Source organism: Macaca thibetana, chromosome 14 (assembly GCF_024542745.1).
Source record: "Macaca thibetana thibetana isolate TM-01 chromosome 14, ASM2454274v1, whole genome shotgun sequence".
Classification (NCBI taxonomy): domain Eukaryota; kingdom Metazoa; phylum Chordata; class Mammalia; order Primates; family Cercopithecidae; genus Macaca; species Macaca thibetana.
Genome location: NC_065591.1, coordinates 124325283 through 124342949, shown reverse-complemented (window position 1 = coordinate 124342949; position 17667 = coordinate 124325283). Strand labels below are relative to the sequence as shown.

The 17667-nt window shown below is 44.5% G+C and overlaps 1 protein-coding gene across 3 annotated transcripts in view; it reads left to right on the top strand.

The window, feature by feature from the left end:
* Positions 1-17667, top strand: part of OPCML (opioid binding protein/cell adhesion molecule like) — a 1153441-nt gene that overhangs the window by 506201 nt on the left and 629573 nt on the right. The window lies entirely within an intron of this gene.

Below are 17667 nucleotides of genomic sequence, written 5' to 3'. Positions count from 1 at the left end.
AGAGTTGATATGTTTATGAATATTTACATCTCCAAGAGGAGACTGCTGTTAAGTAGATTTTTTAAAAAATCTGTAAATTTCCTCTTGTGGGATTAAAATGCTATGGGCCACAACATAGGCAGAGGAAAGAATGCAAGGGGAAAGGAAGAGGGAACCGTGGTACAGAACCCCTAATCCTGTACTCTACAGAGCCCCACATGCCAGGGGCTATGCAGGGAGGAATGTGGGCAAAGTGTTAGCTGGTAGGTGCCTGGAGTTGTGCTGTGTTCTCCCAGCTTCCTTTTCCTATGATGCCTATGATGCTGTCTGCTGTTAGACGAAAAGCTCCTGGCATTGAAATCTACGAGCAGAGGACAAGGGGAGGGAGGCCGTGGCTCATTCCTGCAAGAGCAAACTGTAAGAATGGAGAGGGCACAGGTCTGCGTGTCGGGCAGAAAGGGCGTCAGGATACGATGTTCTTTAGCGGAATGGCTACTCGGCAAATTTGATTGTTAGTCATTTTCACACTGTCAAATATGAACTACTGCTTCTTGCTTGCCTCTGTAAATACACTGCCTCCTTCCAAAGAACTTTAATATTTAAAATGTGGGAAATTTTTCCAAGGCATTGACCAAGTACAAAGGAGGTATGAGGTTCTCCTCCTTAGCTTTCCCGGAGAATCTAGATAAGTCACTTGAAAACACAGCGAGTCAAGAACTAGAGGGTGTACAGGTTCTCACGCACTTCCCCAGGTCAAACCTCGGGCTGATGTCTCCAGAGCGAGACAAAGGCAGAAACCTCAGCTCTTAGTCACATTTCATGAGGATGGAGAACAGGGCTATCTTTCCTTTCCACAAGCCCCTTGCCGGTGAGCATCTTGTAGCTTCACGTGCTAAGCAGTAACTCCTGCTGACTGTCAGGGACTTGGCTCACCTCTTGCTTGGCTACAGGCGGCCATCTGAAGCAGGTGACTATTGAGCCATTACAGTGCCCTAATTTGCAAGTTACTTTGAGAAGAAGCCTTCCTTTGGCAGGCTGTCTAACCATTATGAAGCTGTCTACCAGTAGGCAGTCTTGTGCACATCTCTCAGCTAATTTAGAGAAGCCCAGAGTATGCCTCTAACATGCTAGAAGATGCAGACATCCCTGGATGCACACTGTTCAGTGAATGTGAAGCCCAATGACGGGTGATGCTCCCGATTGGGAGAGGGAAGAAGATGGCAGAGACCAGCTCACAGGGCAGAGCTCTCCGGTGGGGAGGCGGCGTCCCACCTTGGCCAAGAGTGAAACCCTGACCCTTTATCATCTATTTTAGACAGACTGAATTTTCATTTCTCCTCTCCAATGACGGTGCTACATCACTGAGCAGCTGCCACTCCTTTTCAGAGCTCTGTCCAGAAGCCAGATAGCTTGTGTTTTTGAAGGAATGAGAGGAAATCATCTATGACTGTCCCTCCGGGGTGGGTGGGTCCCTTGAAGACCATAGAGGAGGCCCTGAGAACAGGTTTCCCTGGCTTGAAGCGTCAACCATCTCAGGAGGGGACAAAATGCAGACGTGAAATAACGATGTGACATGAATTAGAATCCATCCTGCCAGCAGGTGTGAAAGAATACACCCCAAGGTTGGTGAAGGAATTGCTTAGGGAACCCCAGCTTTGGAGCAGAGCCGGGGGTATGTGTGAGGGGCAGGATTTGGGTCTCTTGGCTGACTTCCTGGGCTTCTTTGACTAGGGATTTGAACCAGCTCTAGGACAGTATCCAACTTTTCCCTCAAAGATGACTTTTGTGGATTCTGAAAAACGTGGTTATTCTCTTGCTTATAACCAAAGATGGGAAAGCACTTGAAAGAGGAGCGGTTCCAGATCATCTTCTGAGATTCAGGGCTGGTCATTAGTGTCCTCATTTGGAAATGAGAGACTGGTTTCTGGGGCCTGTCTTTCACCAGGGTTTCATGAATCTGTGACTGTTCACTCCAGTTCTTTTGAACTGTAGAGTCTCGTTCCATATGCTCCCCAGTATGGAACAGACTTCCAAGAGCACAGGCTTCCTATCATTCTACCAGGATTCAAAGCCTGGCTCTGCTAACCACTAGCTCTGTGACCTGGGCAAGCTACTTCGCCTCTCTGTGCCTCAGTTTCCTCGTTTATAAAGTATGAATCACCATAGCACCTACTTCCTAGAACTGGGTGTGGATTAAAAGAAGTAATACATACCAGGTGCTTGGCTGAGAGTAAACATTCAATAAATATGGCTTCTTATTAACATATGGCTGCTCGCCCTCGGCCTCTTTTTTGGGTTCTTCCCTTGATCAACTTTTAATGACTGGTGCGACTCAATCCTTTAAACTGGGCTAGTCAATTTCCCCTTCCTTCTTCACAATTTAGCCTCTCTCCTTAGTGAGTTTATCTACTCCCCTGTTCTCTGTTCTGCATGCTAAAGAGTCATGGCTTACAAAGCATTGCATGATCTGGCCATTGCTTATTGCCTTTCTTATTGTATTCCTACAGATATTCTTTGCCTCAAATCTCTACATTTACTGTCTCTTACCCCTTTCTCTGGCTCCCACCTTCAACAGGAGGATGCACGTGGATGTACACCCATGCACCCCTGTCCACACTCACATGCAAACACATGCACACACCCTCCTCCCCTGGCTTAGTCCCACTGCTCTTTCTGACTTCATCTTAGACCTGGCTCCCTTGTGGAAGGCTTTCCTGATCCTCTCCATAGGATAGCAAAGATCTCCCTCATAGCATTAAACACACAGGACACTAAGTTTCTGGCCATATGTCAGCATCTCCCACAAGACGGTAAGCCTGGTGAGAACGGTTATTGTCTGCTGTGCCCCCCTCAATTCAGTGTAGTGCCTGGCACCTGGAAGATCACCAGTAAGTATTTATTTTAAGTGAATGCATGTACAAATGAATAAAGGTGTCAACAGATGAATTCCCTCTTGAATATACTCCTTTTGTTGAAAGCGTTTCTGGCTTGCAATTATTTGAGATCTATCTGCTATGAACAATTTGTCTGGCTTTAGCTCGTTATGTTTCTGTCCCCCTTTTTTTTCCGGTGCTTTTCATCATGCACATAAAAGTAACTGCACACAATCACTCACAATTGGGAGCATCAGTGGATGTACAAAAAAAAAAAAATGCATGAAGAAGGCTCTGCATGGGCAAGGGCTGATTCTGTTTGTCAGGATGCATGTTGTCTAATCCTGCACACACCAAGGCTGCAGACTGTGGCACAGACCCTCCTAAAGCAATATCACAATGAGGCTGGAAATCTATTTCCCTGGGTGTGCGCAGCTGCCACCTAACACTTTGGAGAACAGCAGGTGGTTCATGAAGAAGGCAGAAAGGGAAGGCTGGCTAATTTCGGAGCTGAGGAGCAGAGGGGCTGATGAGTGGAGCCCTTGGTCAGCCTGGCGTCCTCAAAGCCAGAGGTAATGAGAAAAATGGCTCCTTAAGAACGGCTTGGTGGGGTTTCATATGTGCTCTCTCACGATCAATTCCAGAGGAAATTTAGGCCGGTTTCAAGTCAAAATAGGATTTTTTTGAACAACCAGAAACAGAACACTGCACCTGGACCCACAATCCCAGCTGGGCTCTCTCTGCCGCTTGTATCCACCCTGGTAATAAAGATTCTCCAACAAGAGGAGAGTGGACGAGGTGGAAGATGGAAGGGAATCCATGTGTGGTTTGCTTGAGCAGACCTGGCTGCGCGGGGGTCCACATGTGTTTGTGCGGGGTAAGTCGACAGAGAGGGCTGACGAAATGGGGAAAGTATCGCCTCTGAGACATGCTGGGCATCTGCAAGTGTTTTGCGGAAAGTCTTTTCAGTGTGGAACTGCACGTGGGAGACTCTTTTCTCTCTTAATTTCATCCCATGATTTTCTCCCTTGATAATTAAATTACAGTAGCAGGTTGATGCCAAAAATAGAGGGGACGGCTCAGGTGTCTTCAAAATTAAGTTTCGCCCATGACAGAAATATGACTTGGTTACACTGAGGCTTCTTGCTTCTGGGAGTAGCTGAGGGTTCCAGTGTTAACTTTGGCCGTTAAAGGCACCCTCCGTTAACATTCGGAAACTAGCCAGCGTCTAACCCTGTGGTTCCCTGGAAGAACGTAACTGTAGAGCTAGCCTTGGGCAAAATCCAAAAGGACAGGGTAATAGTTAACCTGGACCACTCACTAACAGTGTTACTCTGAGCTTCAGGAAGCCAGTGTGGGAACAATGTTTGGGATTAGAGTCCCTCCGACTAGCCTATTGGGAGAGTTGAGCAGTTGATTTCTGTGGATATGACACCAGCACTTACATTCCCTTCTGCACCGTGTGCGTCCCTCTCTGCCTCTCTGCCGGCCCACCTGTAAGGTGGCGGTCATGATGCGCCTCGCCAGCAGAACTGTCCAAAGACTGAGTATGCATCTGTCAAAGGGCTTATACGTCGTCCAGTGCTCCATGCCTGAGGGCCACGTGTTTATTTGCTTTCTCTCCACCCTGTCCACGTGAGGCCATTCCTATCCATTAGGCTCCCAGGCCCCTTTCTCATTAATGCTGGGCAAGGTCGCTGTGTGTGGAGGGTGAGGGCTGGCCACGTGGGCAAGGCCCTCAGCATTCCTCGAGTGCTGCAGCTGTGCAGTACCAGGAGCCCGCCTTCATCAAACAGGAGCCAGGGCCTTGTTGTGTTTCCATGTCACACGTGACTGTGGACCTAATGGTGGTGATTAGTCAGTGTCCAGCAGGGGAATGAGCAGGCTCCCCCACCCCCAGCTCTGCACGGCGTGCTGAGTGATGCGTTGGAGGAGGGGGATGGCAAGGTCGTTTGCCAATAGGACTGGATATTGATCCCTGGAGCCAGGTCCTGGGATTTGGAGGCGACTCACAGCCCCTTTTGTGGAATACAGAACAGTGTTGCCTTCTTGAGGGCTCTAAGCACCCGGGGGGCCAGAAGGGATGCTGCTCTTTGGGATTGGAGGGGCCTGAAGAAGACTTATATAGAGTGGTATCAGAAGTATTGTGACTTTGAGGGGTTTTTGTCTTTTTAAATACATTCTTCCATCCTTTTCCATTCTTAATTCATAAAGCTGTATTCCCAGGGATGCAGCCCCATTGTGCTGATAGAAGATTCTTTGGATCAAGGCAACAAGGGGGTACAGGATGTTTCCTTTGAAAAACACGAAAAAGTCATCTTAGAGTTAAGAGCAAAGGGAATCATGACGCAGTTGCTGGAAGAGGCCAGGCTAGGATACTCGGAGATATAGGGCAGGATGCCTTTCTCCTTTCCTGGAAGTTATTCCTCATCTACTTCTAGATGAAAGTCTTACACGGCAATTGACAAGTGCAGAGAGACTGCAGAGAGTGGGAGAGGTAGCGGTGGCAACGGCAGTGGAAAGAGAGGCGAACGCATTGAGAGGCAGCTCCCAGCCATAAGGTGTCACTGCTGTTCGGAAGTTGGTTCAATCAATATTAATAACATGATGCCATCACCGAAGATTTATTGATACATTGAGCACTTACTGTGGGCCGAAGCTGTAGCCAAGTGCTTTATAAGCATTATCTAATTTTATCCTCCGCAGCCCTAAAAAGTGGTGGCTGTTGTTCTTCTCATCACACAGATTAAAACCAAACGTGCACCCATGAGTAAGAATCCCAAATGGTGAAAGTCTAAGTAAGTTTTCCAAGGTCAGAGCCAAAAAATGCTTGGGGATTAACTAACAAGCTGAGATTTGAACTCAAACTCTCCAAAATAGTTAATCCTATCATCAAGCTTTTTTCCAGCTAACTTGCAGTATTTCTCAGCCTTTTATAGTCCAAGCCCCCATAAAGCTTCCTGATTCCTTCCCTGCTGATCTCTACCAGGTAAGAAGATGTTCTGTGTGGTTTTACATTCAGCTCTTTGTATTATGAAATCTACAGGTATCGTTGCTTTTAAACTGCACAAACCACTTCTCAGAGTGTTTGATGTGCTTCCCTGTACTTCACCCTTTCTCCTTCTCCCATCCTGGTGGTATTGACTTACATATTAATGCGAGAGCACTTACTGAGCTCCTACAGAGAGAGGCAGTCATGTACGTGCAGTTCTGAATGACTCGCTGCCCCGCCCAACCAAGCAAGAGACCCCTGTCCTGTAGCAGGTGCTCAGGTACTCATTCCTGAAGGATGTCCTGCCACTTCTACACAAGGTGGATCCTGCCCCTCTTGCCAAATTCCTTCCAAGCCAAGTCCTCAGTAAAGCCCTTTTCAGACGTCCAACCCTCCTCCTGACACATGTGTGCAGGAATTAAAAGAAAACATCCCCTTAGGGGAGTCGTGGACAATCAGTTTGGAGGGACTGGAGGGGCCAGAAGGGAAAAGGCTTTGACTCATAGGAAAAGAGTTTGACGCTTTGGGTTGCTTTAACTAAAAGCAATGGGAAATGACTGAAGGTGTGTGAGGAAGAGAGCAGAGTTTTAGGGAGATGAGTGGAGGCTATAGGTTGTGGAGTAGGTTGGGTAAATGTTAGGAGTGAGCTTGAGAAGAGCTGGAATAGCTCAGTCGTGCAGTGTGAGGAGGAGGTCGTATGAGGCATTCTCAGAGGTGAAAATATTTTTATTTAAGGGAGTCAAACAGTGTGGTTTTAAAATGCTATAAAATTCAACAGCTTTTATCCAGCAGTCAAGATTAAGGAGTTGACTTGAGGATGACACTAATTCTGGACATTTTCTGCTTGGTTGCTGAGGAGGTGAGGAAATAGGAAATAGAGGGTCTGCCCTCCCCTATCTTTTTTTTTTTTTGAGACGGAGTCTCGCACTGTCGCTCAGGCTGTAGTGCAGTGGTGTGATCTCGGCTCACTGCAAGCTCTGCCTCCCAGGTTCAAGTGATTCTCCTGCCTCTACCTCTCAAGTAGCTGGGATTACAGGTGCCCACCACCACGCCCAACTAATATTTTGTATTTTTAGTAGAGATGGAGTTTCAGTATGTTGGTCAGGCTGGTCTCAAACTCCTGACCTCGTGATGAGCCCGCCTCAGCCTCCCAAAGTTGCCCTCCACCATCTTTCACGTGAATGAGGATCCTTGCTTTCAGTCTGTGACGTCTGCCTGATGATTGGCAATTCACACGCAGGTACACCCACCCATGATTGCCAAGAAGGACGTTTTAGCTGATGTCACTGGGATTCCTGAGCCGCATCTCCCTGGTCCCAGCACCTGGGGAGCTTCCTGTAATGCCCACCCGGACATTGGGAATGCAAACACCATCCACCCCCTGTTCATGTGGGCACCACCATCCAATGGGTATACAGCCCACTCTTCAAATGAGTGCAGTGAGGGGACAGGGAGTGCACAAAGCACACTTCACTGTTCAGAGTACACCCAACCCAAGTGCCTCTGGTCAGGGCTGGAGGACTTTGGAAGGCATGAGGGGGCAAGGACGTGGGGGACATGTAATAAATGTATAAACTAGTCCTTGGTTCCCCGTGCCCCTCCTGAGACCTGCTGAGGTTGTCTTGAGCACAGGGCTCCCGACAGAAGGTAATGTGAGGGCAGGAGGTTGGCTCCTGCTGGAGCACACAGATGTTGCCTTACCTTTTCAGGGGCAAACATCTTAAGGCTAAGCTGTGGCAAGGATAAAGCCTATGATCTTTTCCTCTCCCTGGCACTCCCCTGCCAATCCTCTGCCTGTGGAATGTGCTCTGAAGGCACTGAAAAGGCCTTGGAGTTCTGAAATCTTAAAACACATGGATGAGAAAACAAGCCCCAGCCAGCATAGGAAGTGGGAATGGGGGCATTTGCCACTTTACTGCTAACTGCTTTGAAAGAAAAGAGACAGGTGTGGGTCCCGCTGATTTCCGAAACTGTCACAGATGAGAAGCAGCATGAGACGGCAGGACGCTTTGTAGCTCTCAGTCTGGCACCCTTGCCAAGATCACAGAGACTTGGGGGAGGAGTTGTTTCAACCAAAAACAGCAGTGGTTTTTTTTTTTTTTTTTTTTTTTTTTGGCAACATAGAGGCAACAGTGAGTCGGAAGAACAGGAGGGGGATCAACCCTATTACAACCAAGTTTTGTTTTTTAAAATCTTGGCCTGAACTCACCTTAGACAGCAGAATGTTGTGGGATCATAACTCAGCCATGCCACTTGTTAGCTGTGTGACGTTGGGATATGTACTTAACCTCTCTGTGCAGCAGTTTCATCATCTGTAATGAGGGATAATAATGATCCCTATAAAAATAGGGATTTTTGAAGAGTTAAGTTATGCATTCTCTAATATCTCTGGGCTAGAGCCTGGCATTATATAATAACTCAATTTTAGTTGCCATTGTTTAGGAAAAAAATTAAAATCATGAATCTTTTTATATCTGTCAATATATATTAATGACCATGGTCTTCTGATAATCATAGCCCATGTTGGCTAACCAACAACCTTGAGGCGGAATTTACTACTTTTCTCACATTTTACAGATAAATAAACGAAAGCCTAAAGATGTTCTATAGGACCGTGAAAGGAACGGTGAGGAAGAGCTAGGAGATGAGTGTCCCACCCGAGCCATAAGCAAACTCAGAGGGACAGTAAGACAGGTGCTGATTGGGACCAAAGGCATGGCCCACATAGCATGGCTGGATATGGGAAGAGACAGACAGGGCCAGTGCCCAGGGCTCCTAAGTCTGCACCCAGAGCTCTCCCCACGCACTTGGTTCCCATGCATCCAGCCATGCAGGCATCAGAAAGAGAGGTGGCCACCACCCTATTTGTAGAGATATGGGCCAAGAGTGGAAAGGTCTCTAAAATCCTTCTGTTAAAACTTGCAGTTTAACAAGGAGAACGATTGCACATCCTCCTCCTAGTAGCGTGCATTCATTTGATGCTTAGGGGACTAGCATACTGAGTCCAAGGGGACCCTGATCTCAAGGACTTGGCTCCAAACAGCCAGAAGGGGCAAGAGTGTGAGAGATGCTCAGTTAGACTCACCCATTAAGATCAAAGGTTATCTTAATTCACACAAATTCTAGCCATTTAAAATCTTGGCCCTTTTTCTGCCTACGGACAGTTTTATCCAGCATAGCACAGATGATCAGCTTGTTCTTCTTTAAAGGTAAGTGCTAATTGCAAGGTGACAGTGACCTTGCCAATGCAAGAGGGTGATGAGTCAAAGACAGCTGGGTTCCCTTCTTTTTCTTCAGTAAGATCTGAATTTCCTACCCAGCAGCTGTGGACACCTAAAATTGACATTTGAGCTAAGTATAAATTTCACTCGTTCTCTAAAAAGGTGGCAATATGATCTCATATACAGGAGCTTGCACTTTCCACTCCTGTCTAGCTCCAACTAAAATGTAGTCCAGCTAGGTTACAAGAAGTCATTTTAAATTTAGAACATTCGAGTCATTCTGACCCACCTCCCACCCAGTGCAATAATCCACTTTGAAAGACTCTGCAGACGGTCCTGCAGCCTCAACTTGAACACTTCCAGTAACAGAGAGCTCAGTACCGTGCAAGATAAATAAAGTTTTGAGCAATTTTTTTCTTAAATTGAATCTAGTCTTCGGTGTCTTATAACTCTTAGCTATTGGGATTGCTTCCCAGAATGTGTATAAGTCCTCATCCTCGCGGTAGTGATCCATGTTACTTTGAAGTTAGCTCTATTGACCCAAATAAGTCTTGTCTTTTCATAGTGTTCATTTTCCATTCATTCAGCCATGGCTTTTGATTTTCAGCCTTTCACTATCCTCAGTGCCCTCTTCTAGGGGACTGGGTAGCCTGGTTTGTATGCTTTCGTTTGGGACCATACAGTGTGGTCAGGCAGGGCCCTTTGTCATCTAAGGCAGGGTGGCCGGGAGAAACAGAACTCTGTGGGGAGGGAGGACCAAGGTCGTGGTCTCGGAGCTCCTGCAGAGCATCACAGAGGAAGAAGCAAAGAAACAGGAGGGAGCGAAGTGCAGCAAATGGATTATGAAAGAGAAGGAGGAATAGATGTGGGACAACTGAAGAGCTGGGTCTGTCTTCACGCCAATCAACCAGGCTGCCCTCCTGTTCCCCACCTCACCATAAACTTAAGCCGCCAATTCTCTTCTGAATGCAGAATGTAATCCTGAATCAATGTCATCTTTGTAGTCTTGGATTATTTTTCTCAGAGATCAAAATTTTTTTGAATCCTGATTCTGTCTCCTTGAACATTAACTATTTTTCTCAGCTTCGTATGCTCTATAGAATACATTAGGTTGCATTCCAAACTCTTTACTAGGTCATTGTTTAACACAACAGGGCCAAGACAGAACACGCTGAAGCACGTTAGTGTACTTGGCATGGCATATATTTGATATGCTTTAATAGACCTATTGCAATGTTTGATGATTGAATATGGGTTAAGGAGGAAATAACAATGTAAAAGAAATATGAGATCATCTAATTATAGCATGTGGGCATGTAAACAAATGCTAACAATAAAATTTAACATTTCTCTCACTAGACCGTGGAGAATATTTTTTTGATCTTTGCAACCTTGGCAGCTGAGCAGTGCCTGGCACATAATAAGAATTTATTCCATATTTATTTTTATAAATGAACACACACACATTCACACCATCCTGGGAAAGAATTGGCATTAGGGAAGTTCTCGACTCGGTATCATTGCACTTAAGCAGCAACCCTTTAAAGCAACCACCATTTGTTGTCCAGTAGCTGCTTCTGGACTCCAACTTTTCTTTTTTATTTCACTTTGACATTTTAAGTAGACTTTAAATTTTTAGTTGATCTATGTCTCAACTACTTTGAGAAAACCGAGTCTTCATGTTGATGTATTAGTTTGCTAGGCTGCCTTAACAAAGTAATATAGGATGAGTGGCTTAAACATTAGAAATTTCCTTTCTTGTAGTTTGGGGAGGTGGAAATCCAAGATGAAGATGCTAGCAGGTTCGGCTTCTCCTGAGGCCTCTCTTTTTGGCTTGCAGATGGCTTCTTGCTGTGTTGTCTGTGCCACTGCACCCGTGGTGTCTTTTAACCTTATTCAGCCTCAAGGTTTTCATTTCTAGAATGGACATACTCCTTTATGTGTCTAAATGTCCTCTTCTTATAAAGACACCAGTAATATAGGATTAGGGCCAACACTGACGACCACACCTTAACCTAATCACCTCTTTACAGATCCATCTCCAAATACAGTTACATTCTTAGGTACTAGGAGTTAGGACTTTGACATGTAAATTTTTTGGGAGGGCACAATTCAGCCCACAAGAATAGGGCATGAAAGAGAAATAGCAGGCACCGGCTCAGAGATCTGATGTGGCACTTAGCCTGTGCCACATACTAGAAGAAATAATATGAGAACAGCCAAATACTTTAGTCTACATCTGTTCTGGCTTGATTTCCTGACTCCTTACCACTAGCCTTTTTCATGTGAGGAGTCCTGCTGTCCATTTTGCTGTCCATTTTCCTCTCATCAGAGCGAGCTGGGAGGTGCTGCCTGTGCCTGTAGGTCCCATTTTCTCTTTCTCTGCAGCCTTGATCCAAGGACTGAACCTGAAGATGGAGTTTGTTGGAGAGATCCATGAACATGCACCTGCAATATTACTTTTGTGGTTGATGGAGTAGAAAGTTTCTCTGGGAAGAGGCAGTATTGCTGCTGCCTTCGGCGACATGACAGATAGGATGGCAAGCCGCCCGGCACACCTTCCCCTGTCGAGCTGACTGCAGTCAGAATGAAGATAATCTATAAGCAAGAGTGCACATCAACAGTGCCCTCCCCTCTGTATGAATCAGGAAGGGATAATGCCTATTGAAGGCTACTCTCCCAGAGCATCCTTTCTTCCTACCTGGGGCATTATCCGTCTGGTGTTGAAGGTCACATCAACCTGACTGGGGAGAGGGGACAAGGCCTAAGAGGATGGAGAGACTGAAGATCACTGCAAAGAGCTCCCATTGCATCATGCCAGGATTGAGAACATGCCTCTCTGCTGGTGCCTGTGCGAACCAGCACTGTTAAAGCATGGGTGAGGGGTGTATAAAAAAAGATCTGGGGTCCAGAGTGGAGGGTTCCTCCAAGTTCACATGAGGCTACTCCTTTTATAGGTTTAGTACATGTGCCTTGATAACAATAAAAGCAAAAAAAGAAAGAACAACAAAATTTACTAAGCACTTACTTCTCAGTCACACTTCTAAATGTTCCTTGCATCTCATTTAAGCCTCATAGCTCTCCTCTGAGGAAGGTATTGTTGTTATTTTCATTCTCTACATACAGCAGCCTTCTTTATTGAAGAATGTTGAGGCACAGTAAAGGTCAGCAATTTGACCAAGGTCACAGAGTTAGAAGAAGATAAAGCTGGCATTCAACCCTGAACAATCTAAATCCAGATTTTATGCTTTAAAAGTGCTGCACGCCATATGAATAAACCTTTACATTTAGTAAGCACTGGATTTATGACAGGCACTGGCCTAAGGTCAAATAACAGGCAATTGGCTTTTCAGTGTCATATATAGCATTTGCGTGCATTCCCTGTCTCTCTTTCTCCCTCTGTCACACACACACACACACACACACACACACACACACACACACACACACCCCTATACATACAGAGCTACTCTTCTGGTTGGAGTAATGACACTGGCCTTTGGGTAGCTGCTTGATAGCTGCTTAGGATCTACTGCCCCAAAGAGAACTGCAAACTTAGGACTAGTAAGAACAGAGGTACACTATTCGAGGCCCTCAAAGCTGCCCAGAGCCTGCTTACCCCTGTAGGAGCATCCCCTCAGCCTCTTTCTCAAAATATCACCACTGAAACCATGACCGGCAAGCAAGCTCTTTCACACTGTGTCTAAATTAATTGCTGTACTTGTTTCCGTCACAACTAAGTCATTTTGTTGTATCAAGGAAGTAATAAAGGGTGTCAGTTAAGATTATTGTTTTTGGAGACAAACGGATTCAGCCATCCTGCGTTTGGCACGTAGAGTTGGCTCTGTACAAATTACTTAAGTTTTGAACCACCGTTTTCTTATCTTTAAGTTGGGGATATCGTATCTACCTCAGTATTGCTGTGAGTTGATACCCATGACCACATAATTAGAAAGTCGCAGAGATGGGATTCAAATCTAGGTTTGCTTGGCTGGATATCTGTAACCACTAGTTGCATGTTTTTAAACTCTGGTCTCAGTGTTCCCTTTTATAGAATGGACATACTCATCCTTACCTCACTGATTTGTTAATATAACAAAATGCTATATTCAAAAAATAATGCAGTGCTGAGCACGCCAGCTTCAACTTGTCAGCTGTTATATAAAGACCGACAAAGTAAAGTTACAGGAAACATAAGAAAAGCTTTATTCCCTGGAAGTTGCAAATGAGAAGCTATGTATACACAATTTTCTTCTAATAGCTACTTTTGATTTTGATTTCAGGATGTATGGATAGGAGTGATATGTATAATATCTGGAGTGTCTACGATTTCAAAATAGTCAAAGGAGCTAGACGGTATTGAAGACATCATGAATGCATAGTCCTAAATGAGCCTACTTTGTCTTGAATATGGCCCCACCCCTGCACAGAAGGAGGGGTGAACGGAATGCTGCAGTGGGGATGGGTGTTTTTTGTCAGCTTTGGAACAACCAAAGTACTTTGTCTTGTCAGCTTGCTGGTAATTCATCAAAAGGAATAAATGAATAGAATGCCTTGTGTGAATCTAATCTCTCCAACCTACAAGACTCAATTCCCAAGAAGGCAGGCAATGGAACCCAGACTGGAGATACAGGATTTAAAAGATGAAAGAGCCTTTTATGGGTAATATCTGCGTTCTTTTTTTAATGAATCTATTTTTAGTCCTTGAACAAATGGACATAAATAATTCCAACCACTGACAGCTAAATATGGACAACCATTTTTGGATTGGGAGAAAGACAGACTAATTATATTAATGTAGAGTAATTATATATATTTATGTTCACTATCCTCATTGCAGTGCTGAGATAAAATTCTCTTCAGAAGGGAATTGGTGAAGTCAGAGAAGCAGTAGGTTGCTCAGCAGATGTTTGGGAAGTTTCCTGTGAAATGCCAGCTGTCTGAAAGTAAAAAAAACTATTTGTATTAGAGCCTTTGACTTGTACCAAATTCCAGGTCAGAATAATGCAGTAGTCACGGAGGATCCTGCCACAGGTGATAACTAAGGGCTGCTCAGGTAGATTCTGGGGTAGGGTTCTTTCATTAGTATCTTATGTTGGGATCTTGGTTTAAAACCAGAGTGGAGTTCTGTACCTACTTTGTGCATGTATGTGGGATTATTGTTGGAAATATATATTTGAATGAACTCTTTTGCCATTTACTGCTGTGAGTTCTAGATGTGTTATCCAGATTCTATCACACATTTGAGGTGTCAATGTCCAAATGATGTTCCCAAACTTTTACAACCAAAACCAATATGAGCACCTGCCTTTTTTCCCCTGGCGATTTGCAAGGGGAGTGAGCATGCTGAGCTGGGATAGACGACACATTCTGGATGAAGACTGAGTCCACCAGTAAAGTCGGTGTCTCAATACAGGTGCAGTGGTTTGGACCTCACCATTCTGTGCTGGTAGATGTACTGGGCTGGGGCATTATGTAAGGGGACAAGTGAAGGAGTTGTCTGATTGGCCAGATTTAAGTCATTTGCTCAACTTTAAATCCTTTTGACTGGAGATATTTAACCAGGTCAAGGTCACATGACCTCTGTTCTGTCTAGAGAAGGGCTAGCCCCACCCGGAGCCCAAAGAATGTGGAAGGATGAGAGGAAGCTTCTGTTTACAGAGGAAATTGGAAAAAGGGATGTTGGTAAAATTAAACTACTGGATATCCACTCTAGCCACCTTTCACCATCTGATTTTGGACCGAGAGTGTAATCTTGTTTAGCTCCAGATAAATGGCAATAAGTTTTTTCTTCATAAGGTTGAAGATTAAATGAGTTAATGTACAGAAGAAAACAAAGCACTGTGTTTGACATAGAGAAGCCACTCAATAAATGTTAACCCTTTGGTACCAAATAGAAACCTGTATTTTTATTCTTGTTGAGAGGTCTTGAAGTGCTCATTTGAAAGCTTGGTTCTAATGTTTCTGACTGGCCTGTGATGTACGGAGGAAAGACGGAGAAATTTTTTTTCTGTCACACTGTTCTATATTAGTCCCAATAACTCCCGAACTTCCCTGTATCTCTCAGCAACTCTCAGAGAAGTGAAAGCTATAGCCACTTTTTTATTACCATACTCACACCCTGGCAACTTCCCATCCACCCATCCATCCATTCATACACCATCTATCCCTCCATCCACCACCCATCCATTCACCCATCTACCCATCCATCCACCAACCATCCATCCATCCATCCATCCATCCAACCTTCCATCTATCCTTTCACTTACCCATCCATCCATCCATCCACCCACCCATTCATCTATCCACCCATTCATACCCCCATCAATCCATCATTTCACCAACCACCCCTCCATCTATCCATCCACCCATGCACACATTCATCTACCTATTTATTAACCTGTCTACCCATCCACCTATCTATCCACCCATCCATCCATCCATCTATCCATCTATCCACCCACCCATCCATTCATTCACCTATGCACCCATTTATCCATCTATCCATTCATCTCTTGAAGAGGTACTTTTCGAGCACACACTAAATGCCAGACTTTGTGGTAAGTGCTGAGTAAACAAACCATCATGCTTTAACAAAGCCTGTGCTTACAGAGCTAGGTTGTGATACCTTTTCTTTCTGGAAATTATATCCTACTCAAGCTATTTTTAGGGGGAAGGGAACCAGAAGAAACAGTAAAAACACATTTCCCCAATTTTCCCTAGTACAAGCTTTAGTGAGACTTTTAAATATGTATTGTTATAATGCCTTCTTTGGCGAAAAAAATGTCCAAACTCCGAGCACAGTGCAAAGGACAATGGAATGCTTGGATTCCCCTTCTTGGTAGGGCGAAATTCATTAAGAAAAAAATGACAGGAGTTCAGACTTTTCTGGATGGCTTTTTAGGAGAACCAGACTATTGAAATCATCTCCAAATAGCCTTTTAAAACCTAAAATGAGCGGTCTTATTAATTAAATATTTCATGAATATTCTAGCTAATGTATTAATTCTAGGTAAAATTGATGAAGCAGGGGGTGCATTTTATATGCTGTCTTATTTTATGGCTGTTGTGAATATGAATAATACCTTGCACTTCACTCTTGTGGTCTTGATGTGGATTCTTTCCTTGAAGGCTCATGATGATTCTGTTAGACAGACAGGACACAGTGTCTGTCCTTACGTACAGATTAGGAAAACAAGGCTCAAAGACTTTGAATATGTGGTTCAGGAGAGAGACAAGGGGTGTCAGGGACAGAACATGAGCACAGACCTTTCAGGTTTAAGTTCTACATTATTTCTCATTTACCATTATCGCACTTGGGGGTTTGTGAGCATGTGGCAGGAGACGTGAGACATACATTTTTACCCATTCTGTAAACCTTGGCATATAATTGTGTTAGCCGCGTGTTTCAGGGATTCTACTTTGCCTTCTGGGTCATGTTTAAGACATCTTTAATTGTTGACAGTTTGGTTAGGAGACTTGGTCGTGCAGTGTTTCTGTAATGAGAAAGTTCACTTACTCTAGGAATACCCACTAGGAAACAGTTTCTGGGAATGTAGTGTTGGCCCAAAGAGGGCATTTCTCCCCAAAACGACTCCTTGTGTTGAGGGGATGGGGTAGGGAGCAGCTCTCTGGAGTCAGTGGGCCAAGGGCTCAAACCCTAATTACCATCTCTTAAGATGATGGTGACCTTCTATTCACAGTAGCAAAGACTTGGAACCAACCCAAATGTCCATCAGTGACAGACTGGATTAAGAAAATGTGGCACATATACACCATGGAATACTATGCAACCATAAAAAGGATGAGTTCATGTCCTTTGTAGGGACATGGATGCAGCTGGAAACCATCATTCTCAGCAAACTATTGCAAGAACAGAAAACCAAACACCGCACATTCTCACTCATAGGTGGGAATTGAGCAATGAGAACACTTGGTCACAAGAAGGGGAACATCATATACCAGGGCCTGTCATGGGGTGGAGGGAGGGGGAAGGGATAGCATTAGGAGAAATACCTAATGTAAATGACGAGTTAATGGGTGCAGCACACCAACATGGCACATGTATACATATGTAACAAACCTGCACGTTGTGCACATGTACCCTAGAACTTAAAGTATAATAAAAAAAAAAGATGATGGTGACCTTGACCAAGTTACTTCATCTGTTTGTGCTTCCCCTCCCTCCTCCGTAAGATGAAGATAATTATTCCCTACTTAGATTGCTGTAGATAATGAATAAGTTTTACTTAATTTTTTAAAAATTTTAGATTCACTAGGTACATGTGCAGGTTTGTTACAAGAGTATGTAGCATGATGCTAAGGTTTGGGCTTTTAGTGATCCTGTCGTCCAAGTAGAGAACGTAGTACCTGGTAGGTAGTGTTCCAACACTTGCCCCTCCCCACTTTTCGAATCCCTAGTGTCTATTGTTCTCAGTTTTGTGTCCATGTGTACCCAATGGTTAGCTCCCGCTTACAAGTGAGAACATGTGGTATTTGGTTTTCTGTTTGTGCGCTAATTTGCTCAGGATAATGGCTTCCAGCTGCATCCATGTTGCTGCAAAGAACATAATTTCATTCTTTTTTATGGCTGTGTCGTATT